The following is an 8,939-nucleotide window of genomic DNA, read 5'->3' on the forward strand; positions in this document are numbered from 1 at the left end:
CAGACACCTTTCAGGCTGCGCCCAGATGCTGGCACTTACGGGCTGGGAGCAGCACTGACAGAGGAAATCAAAGGACTTGAGAGCATGGTGGCTTATTACAACAAAAAGTTTATGTTCTCAGGAGAGAAATTAATATTCCGCTCAGAGAACATCTGACAGTGGTTAAATCTATAGAACATTTTCACTGCCGTTTCTCTGGAAAAGGATAAGTGGTTTGGACAAAGCCTCCGCAGACTGCCGGGGCCCTGAAGGCCGCTCTGCCTCCTGAGCGCAGGGAGCGGGCACGTCGCGCTTGCACGGGCTGAAACAGGCTGGTGCATGGTTTTGTCTGGAGACCAACGTCCCAGGGCCACTACTGACACTGCCAGGGCAGGGCAGGAGGAGCAGGTGGCAGGGACAAGCGGCACGGTGTCCTGTTGTCACGGTGGCTGTCCTCAAAGTCTGCCTTCCCCCGGCCAGGGAGCTGGAGCTGAGGGCAAAGACATCCTCTCCTGTTATGTGGCAGTAACAGACTTTTTGGTAGTAAATAAGCAGAACTGTGCTGAAGAAACACACGGCTTTGTCATTCGTTATTTTCTCCTGACAGAAGTATGCACGAATAATTTGGATTTTGTTAATTTGTCAGTGTTAAGGAGGTATATTGCCATTACATTCTCCTTCTCTACGGTTAGACAGAAGTAAAGAGAATCTGTACTTTGATAAAAGACATACAATATGATGTGGTTGAAATACATGTATTATTATATTTCTCTGTAAAATATTGCTATGGTTTCTTTCACCTGTGTGAACTAAGTAATGGACTGATAATTGTCTTGCTATGATTAAACAAATACTGTGAAATGTTGAGGGCTTTTTTTCTACAGCAAACTGATTCAGTGTTAAAGTTATTGCACATAAAGCCATGCTTTCCAAAGCATGTCTTGTTTTTCCATGCTTGAACCATCATGGAGCTGTCATGTTCCATTCCTAGCGTCTCCTTGACATGCAGCAACAGACCGTGACAGCAGAGTTACAGCAGTAAAGGCAAATAAGGACATGGTTTTTAGAGCATTTATTTTAAACACAGATATCTGCACTGCTGGACATAATAGAGAGCTAAAATCTGAAAGGACAAAAGCTAGCAAAGTGGGTTCTTATGAATAATCTCATTTTAATGGAGTTGTTTTATTTGAAAGCTATTTAAAGCTTTCTTCAAGCAGCAGGAGGGATCAAACACTGGAAAATCAGTTCTGTAAGATTTTCATCACTTTGTTAAATCTCTGTTGAATGAGCTTGAATCTAAGTCAGCAGTACTGCTATGTTACTATAGGATATCCAGTAATACTGACCTGTATCAACATAGGAAACCTTTCATGAAACATAACGCAGGTTGTCCTCTGTCTGTAAGCTGTTGACCTGATGGGGACTGTAGGGGAGACGGTTTGAGGTTTGTTGGTGTTTCTGATTTGTGTGACTCGTCTCCATTCTCATGTCAGCTTTATTGTGCCTGCTTAGCTACTCAGTGTAACAGTCCCCTTAGCGTGCCCTGTCCTCCATGGGTTCCTCGGGGTGGAATCGCTAGGTCCGAGGTAAGCACATGGAGCTCAACCATGCTTGTTCTTGATGGGCTTGCTGCAAGACACGTCGATGCGTGCCATGCTGAACGTCAAATATAGATGATTTCTTCTGGATCCTTCTAAAGTCCGTTAATCTTTGCAGAGCTGGGACTTTAGTAGCCCATGGTCAATTCCAGCAAAGTGCTGAGCTCCCTCAATTCAAAACATCTTGCAGAATGAGGCCAAAGACTATGAGTTAGGAAGAGGTGTGAGGAGAGCTTTATTAGTATGGCACATATTTAACCCATAGGAAAACCCACAAATTTTACTCATTTTAAGTGTATTTCACACTTTTTGACTATTTGAAATAACCACATTTGTAAAAACTTCTTTTAATGAATAGAGCTCTTTATGTATAAAGGCAACTCTTTTTTCCCCTAAGTACAGTACTTTTAAAATACTATTTCTTTTGTAGGTCTGGCTGCTTCCATCGTCTGTTCATTATTGCTTATTGCTACAGAACCCTAAGAACTGAAAACAGGCAATTTAGATTATACTTTATCTTAAAAGATTTTGCTGATCCATACATGTATTCATCAGGACTAGTAAGACAGATAAGTATTTTTGCTATTTAATGCTAACTGCATAAAAATACTCTGGTATAAGGGGCGAAGCAGTACAATCTTTGTGTATGAGTGGAGGGAAAAAGCTACCTGGTTACAAATTCTGGCCCCATTGAAGTCAGTGGGGGTTCTGCCATTTGCCTTCAACAAAACAAAGGTTTCACCGTTATGTTTAACAGAAATATTTCACTGGGACTGTTGTCAGAGTGCTAGTAAATATACCATTTTTAAATATACCTTCCTTTTCACATATGAATGTTTGTTTACTTTGCATGCACTTCACAGTAATTTGATACAAAAATTTATCTTCAATTTCATTTTATTTCAGGTTGGTTTTGAATTGGTTCATTTTTTACTTCTTGTGCATTTAGAGAACCCACATGGCAACATCTGGGCTAAAACATGGTAGGGGAACGTTCACATATTTTGTATTGCTGGGTTTTAAACTGAATTAAAGAAAAACAGAAATGAAAACATTTGCATTTGTTTATGTAATTAAAAAAAATCTTATAAAGCTGGGCCCAAGGTAGCTCAGTATATCCCTTTAATGAACACAAACCTTCACCTTTTTTGCAAGCACACCGTAACTGGAGAGACATACATGTCATATCTACCATATCAATGTCATTTTAGAGGACGTAAAAAAAAACCCACTCTATTTGTCTTAGGAAATATCGAAAACTTTTATAGGGAATTTGGAAAATATTTTTTGGCTAGCATGAAAGGTAAAATCCTGCAGCACAAAGTACAGACATGGGCACAGAGACTGAACAGACGGGCTGCTGTAAAACAACCATTTAATAAGGCATTAAAATGCCATCGACTTGGACACATAAAAAAAAAGCTATGAAAACAAATGCCTTTCAAATAATTAGGATCTTATGCTTGAGACCAGTGTTGATCTCTATGCAGAGATTTTCCTGCTGAAATCAGACCAGTCTAAGTCTGATCGTCTAAGGAAGGAATTAGCAGCGTATAAATCGGCTGCTGCTTGAGATTTTTGTTTCTGCCATACGTAACCATTCATATAAATGATCGCTTCAGACTTTCTATCTCCTCCTTTCTGTTTCCTAAAGTAGTTTGGAAGACATTTAACTTAGAATGCCAGAATAATTTTTTAATTGAATCTCAGGTTTTTATCCTGAGCGTGTGAAATGGTTGAATTACCAGCTTTTACTCACACTGTACGAGTGAATCTGAGCCAGGCTAACAGATGCAGCCAGAAATAGCAACAGAATCCATTTCTGTTCTCAAAAACGTAGTATGACTTTGCTTTCACTTGAAGTAATGTACTTGTACTGATTTTAAGAAATAACAATAGTTACTAGTGATAGCTGGTGTGTATAATAAATCAAAATTTTATAAAGTTATCCTTTAATGTAATAAAAAAAATCAAGAACAACTCTGTCACCTATAATGTATGCAAATACAAAAATAAGAATTATAGTTGACCATTCATATCTGTGTATTTAAGCCTGGCTCACTGCTGTCATGGTAGTCCTCATTTGCATAGCTCAATAAAGCCTCACTAATTACAAAGAACGTATTTGGAAGGCTGTGCATCTGTGATAATGGAGTTAACATTATAAAACAAAGTAACAGGGATGTTATCTAAGAGATGAGCATCAGATTCTCAACTTTAAGTTGGAATTTAATAATTTTACCTCAAAAGTAGTGTTGCTTTTTTCATATAGTAAACTTACTGTTTTGATCTCCATTTTACTGCAAATTAATGTCAATAATCCTGGATAAATTAATGTATGTCCCTTTTGTATTTTCATCTTGTTTCCTGTTCTGTCATTAGTCAACAGCTAACCCCTAAGGCACATATTTTTAAACTTCTAATCTTTCTTTCAGATCTGTAATATCAGAAACTCTCAGATCTTGTGTTTTTAACATAGAACTGGGTCACATGATGAGAGTCCTGGGTGTAACTTTCATAACCCGGCAGAATAGGAGATCTTTCCCTTGATATTGTGATTTCTTCTATTAATCAGTTTTATATGACTTTCTGCTAGCCGAGTTTTTAAAGGTGTGAAAACTTGCACTACAGAGGTATTTTATAGATTGCAACCATGATTTCTGAATAAGATTCTAAATAACTGGTCTGGTTATAAAGCTTTGGGCACAATTTTTAGGTTCCTGTGAATTACTGTTAAACCTGTGTTGCCATTTGGCTAGAAGTACATCCCAATTAGTGACCCTCCTATCTAGCAGTAGCAGTATGCAAGTGATATTTTTTTTTAAGTCAGTCGTAAATGATTAGTCCAAAAGAGTAGCATAAAACTTCGAACTAGTCCCCTGCAGGAGTCGGCTGGAGGAAATTAAAGGATCAACAACACAAGGGAAGCACTGAGGTAGGATTGTTCCAGGCTGCAGCCACAGGCTTTCACATGCACTCAGGAAATTGACTTCATCAAAAGCTGAGGATGCAGGCGCGAGGATGAGGAGGATAACGCAGGTGATGATTCTAAATCATGGATCAATATCACATCGCTTTCCAAGGAGAGCTTTCCTCCCCACCCCAAAAAAAGCAGGTTTTCTATATAAAAATTGAATCTTCTCCTTATGAATTAATAAAAGTTCAGCACAAATCTGAGCTATAAATCTAATATAACTTAATAAATAATGAAGACTCAGTTTCCCCAAAATAATATCAGTTGGATGTTTTTTTTGCAGAAGCAAAAAATGACTCCTCATAAGCTCCACTGCCCGTCTCAGAACGTTACCGCCCCATGTGTGGATTTGTGTGTTTGTGTGAGAGCTGTAAAACAAAGGACTCCAGAGTGCATGGGACTTACAGGATGGCAAGGCAATTTCTTTAATGTTTTTAAGTAAATTCATGCCGCAGAAATTTGGATATTCTGGGCCTGTGATGAAGCTGTAACCTTTCTAGTGGAGCAGAAAAGAATCAGAAGAGGGGAAATGCATAAATCTACATCTGGAGCCAAGTATGCTGGGAAGGCATAAAGAGATGGGGGAGCAGGAGTGCCAGAACAGGGCTGAGAGCGCGAAATTCCAAGGGGAAAAGTGGGAGAAAGAAAGAGGAATGTCCCAGGAATGAAGCTCTTACAATGTTCAAAACTTTCATCGGAAGTAAAACGCTGGAAGGCTATAATCCAAATAAGGAAATTAGAACAAAAATTAACAATATTCAGCTAGTCAGATGTCAAAAGAAATAGCAGAGTTATTGGTGTTAGAGGTTATTGCCAGGGGGGAAAAACTCAGCATGCCCTGGGTAATTAAGCTTCATTGGAGAGCATGGATCCCTTCTCCAGGTAAGAAATGCTTTTATAACATGGCATCTTTTGCTATTGTAATTAAACACCATGGGCTATTCTGCATATGAAGTCTTAAACACTTTAGTCCTTTATCACAGGATTTTACTGGCCAGGCATATGTGTTCTTATGGCAAAAAGCATTGACTGCTATAAAAAAAGAAACCCAAACATTTCTTTTTATTACTTGACTTGCTGTATTTTTATATATATTGAGCCAAATTCATCCCTTGTGTAGCTCAGTTGAAGCCAATAAGGATAGATTTGGCCCATGTCTATATGAGAAAGGTGGTGACAATTAAAATATATTGTTTAATAATGAGAGCTATGGTAGTGAAGTGTCTTTGTGTCTATGAAATTATATACCACGACACCACATTGCCAGTATAGACTGGGGCTAGCAAAACACATAAGACCAGTTTCTGATGGAAAGGTAAAAGCACTCTGACTTTTATTATTATGATTAAATATCACAAAGGCATTCGAACAAGACTAATTTAGGTAACATCTCCAGAAGTCTCATTTATAGTGTGGTATTTTGCCATGGTGCAAGCCATTTTAAAACCTTTCTCGAATGTTATTATATGTGGCTATCAAGGATAGTATGACTGGCTGCTATTAGCAGTAAGTAAAAGAACAGTTTTTATTTCATTTGTACTTTAGTGATTTTCAGTAACACTGCAAAAGGAATGTACCCTATTAAATGAAATGTGCGGACAGCCATTATTATCACTTTACACTGGTAATTCCCAGTGGTTCCTCTGTGTGAGGCATCACACCAGCACACGAAAGACGTCATTGATACCCCAAAGATCTTCAGGTCTTGCCTGTTTAGGCAGTGAGATAAGCAAAGCTTATTGCCCAGGCAACCAGGGCATCTGTATTGGCAGCCAGAAACCATAGCCCTGACTCCAAGCCTCCATGTATGCTGCCAGAACAGCAGGCTCAGCAGCACGTTGCTTCCTAACTGTGCGAGCACCAGTGCAAAGATCTCTGGTTCAGAGGGGGGAAACAACCTGGGCTCCCCCTGGCCAGTGCTCAGGGAAAGTCGGTGCCCCCAGTGGCCCCCTGCTCCTTTCCGTCTGCTCTGACCCTTCGCAACTGCCTCGGGGCTCCCTGTCAGTATGCTTTAGGAACAGGGGTGGGAAAGGTCAGAGGAGTAAGAGGACAGGTAGTTTGTTGACCCAAGAGCTGCGCTGGCTCTCGATGGCCATGCCCAGGAGGCAGCAGAAGGCAATCCCTCGCACTGCTCAGCTAATGGACTCCAGCAGAAAGAGGTATCCCTTAAATGAGAATAAAGCTATAAAATACTGCCGACGCAATGAATTGCTCAGTTTGTCTAATGCTACTGGTCCTCTAAGGAGTCTCTGACCTCCCAAAAATAAGCAGAAAGAAAATGCAGAACAACAACAACAAAAAAAACTTTTACTGTAGTTATTGCTCATTCTGAATCTCTTTTACAGAAACCTGACCTTTTCATTGAATTGAGATAGTATTTTATTAGAAGAAAGCATGATTCATAGAGTTGGTGCACTTCAGGATCTGTGCAAAGGAAAACTGGGAAGGACACAAAAAAGCTGGGCTGTGGAAAACCATTGCCACACAGCGAATCTCAATCTGCACGCAGAAACAGCACAAAGGAAGAAAATATTTCCAAGGAAACATCTGATCATAGCATTGGAGCCAAGTAAGGAATTACTAGTATATTAGCCTTTCAGGAAAGGGGCATGCAGCGTAAGTGGTAGGAGAATACTCTGTCATTTTGAAATTAATAGGATTTTTTTTATTAGCATCAATGTGATGATAACGTCTGGCCCATGTATCTAAAATTCAAACATAACCAAAGAAGTACTAAGAGATCCTGGAGGGAGGGGATGTTTAGTCCATCCTAAATAGGATAACAGCTTCTTTTCTCCTTTTTTTCCACCTTTTCAGAGACCTATTTCTCAGGCTATATAACACATAGCTGTGTTACCTGTATTTCTTTAAATATAATGAGACAGAAATGGTTAAAACAAGTGAAGTTGGGGAACAACCTAAACCTCTGTACATAACAGCAAAGTTGCTGACTCTACATTGAGTGGTGTCTCCGTGTGTAGAGTTCATCATCTCACGCTCGTGTCCTGTGCACAACTCCACACGGGTAGGCCACGTTGCTTAGCATGCAGAGAGCAGTGCATGTGTTCCGCATCAAAACTCTGATCCTCAGACAGCTTGTATCCATGTTGCCAGTTGCTTTTGCTCTTTGGCAAGAAGAAGGTTTTTGTTTTATTTTTTAATTTTCTGTCTTTCTCTTCTCTTTTTAGTTTTCAAGTTCACGTTTTTCCTTGCATTTCGTTCCTGGCTGCTGACTTCCTGCTTCCTGTTCTCTTCCTGTTTATAGGATTGATTTTCAGTACATTTCAGTACATTCGGTACATTGATTTTCAGGCGATCTAATTAACTGCTTCCCAGAGGTGAGTAAATATTATTTTCATGTTGTGCATGAGAGAAGCAAAGCAAAAATTAAGTCGTCTACTAATGGCTGTAGAATGAATCATTGCAGAGTGTATTAGCATTTGTAAATCCTGAACTTTCCTGGAGTTCTTAGACTGCAGTTGAGGCCATTTTCCTTTTTAAAACCACAGGTAAGAGTAAGAATACAAGTAAATAAGGATTTTTAGCTTTACATATGTTGATTTGTGTTAGTAGTTAGTCTCAACAAGGATTTAGTAGTGGCTCCTTTGCATCTGTAACTCAGATTAGCATTTTTGAAGAGGAGAATGAGCTAACAACAGCACACTCGGTCCCTTTGTGCTTTAGGAGGCATGCCATAGTATGTGACGTGCAGGTGTGGTCCTCGTTTCTTGGGGTTCAAAGAGCTGCAGGGTATTTATATTTCCAGGTTCTTGATTTAATGTTTCCAGCCTCCACATTTTCAGATGAGGTTATAGCAAGCTTTTTTTCCCTTTTGAAGAGAAACAGCGCTCTGTAGTCTGTGATCACTGAACATATGTCACCTTCGGGTGACTTCACCTGTTTTTTTTCTAAGCAGATTTAAATAGAATCCTGATCCAATAGCACAGCTCACAGGACTGGCTCTTCCTTGTGCTTCTCCATGGGGACTGGAAGCATCCCTCATTCTCTTGGAGTCAGTGTCATGTTGTGGCTGGTGCTGCAACAGCCTCTGCTGCTGCCAAGCTGTGCCACACAGGGGAGAACAGTCAGGGAATCCATCAGGACATCAGTATTCCAACGTACGCTCGTCTCACTCTAAATGTCTGGTGTTTGTATTGTTAGAGATTTGCCCTCTTGCTTTTTCATGCACTGCAGTCAGCTTGCACCAACACCTTCCAGTCTCATAGTGCTTGGGTGACGTTTATACAGAGTTAAAACCCTCTCTCCTTGCACGTTCCCAATGAAGCAATGTAGAAAAACTGCTTGACATCCAAACATTTGTGTTACAGGCATGTGCTCAGTTTTAACACTGAGTGTAAATCCAGTCCTTCTCTGTGACACTGGGC

General features: G+C 39.9%; 1 protein-coding gene across 5 annotated transcripts in view; it reads left to right on the forward strand.

Annotated features, from left to right (window-relative positions):
* The window catches only part of BRIP1 (BRCA1 interacting helicase 1), a 116,395-nt gene extending 108,573 nt beyond the window's left edge, over positions 1–7,822 (forward strand). For 4 of the 5 annotated variants that reach the window (XR_005813955.1, XR_005813952.1, XR_005813953.1 and 1 more), the window contains 2 exons: positions 2,011–7,123; positions 7,743–7,822. The gene's annotated coding sequence lies outside the window, so the exon portion shown is untranslated. The remainder of the gene's footprint in view (positions 1–2,010; positions 7,124–7,742) is intronic. The other variant, XR_005813954.1, reaches the window with a different exon arrangement.
* The last annotated feature ends 1,117 nt before the right edge of the window (positions 7,823–8,939 follow it).

Source organism: Cygnus olor, chromosome 20 (genome assembly GCF_009769625.2).
Source record: "Cygnus olor isolate bCygOlo1 chromosome 20, bCygOlo1.pri.v2, whole genome shotgun sequence".
Taxonomy (NCBI): Eukaryota; Metazoa; Chordata; class Aves; order Anseriformes; family Anatidae; genus Cygnus; species Cygnus olor.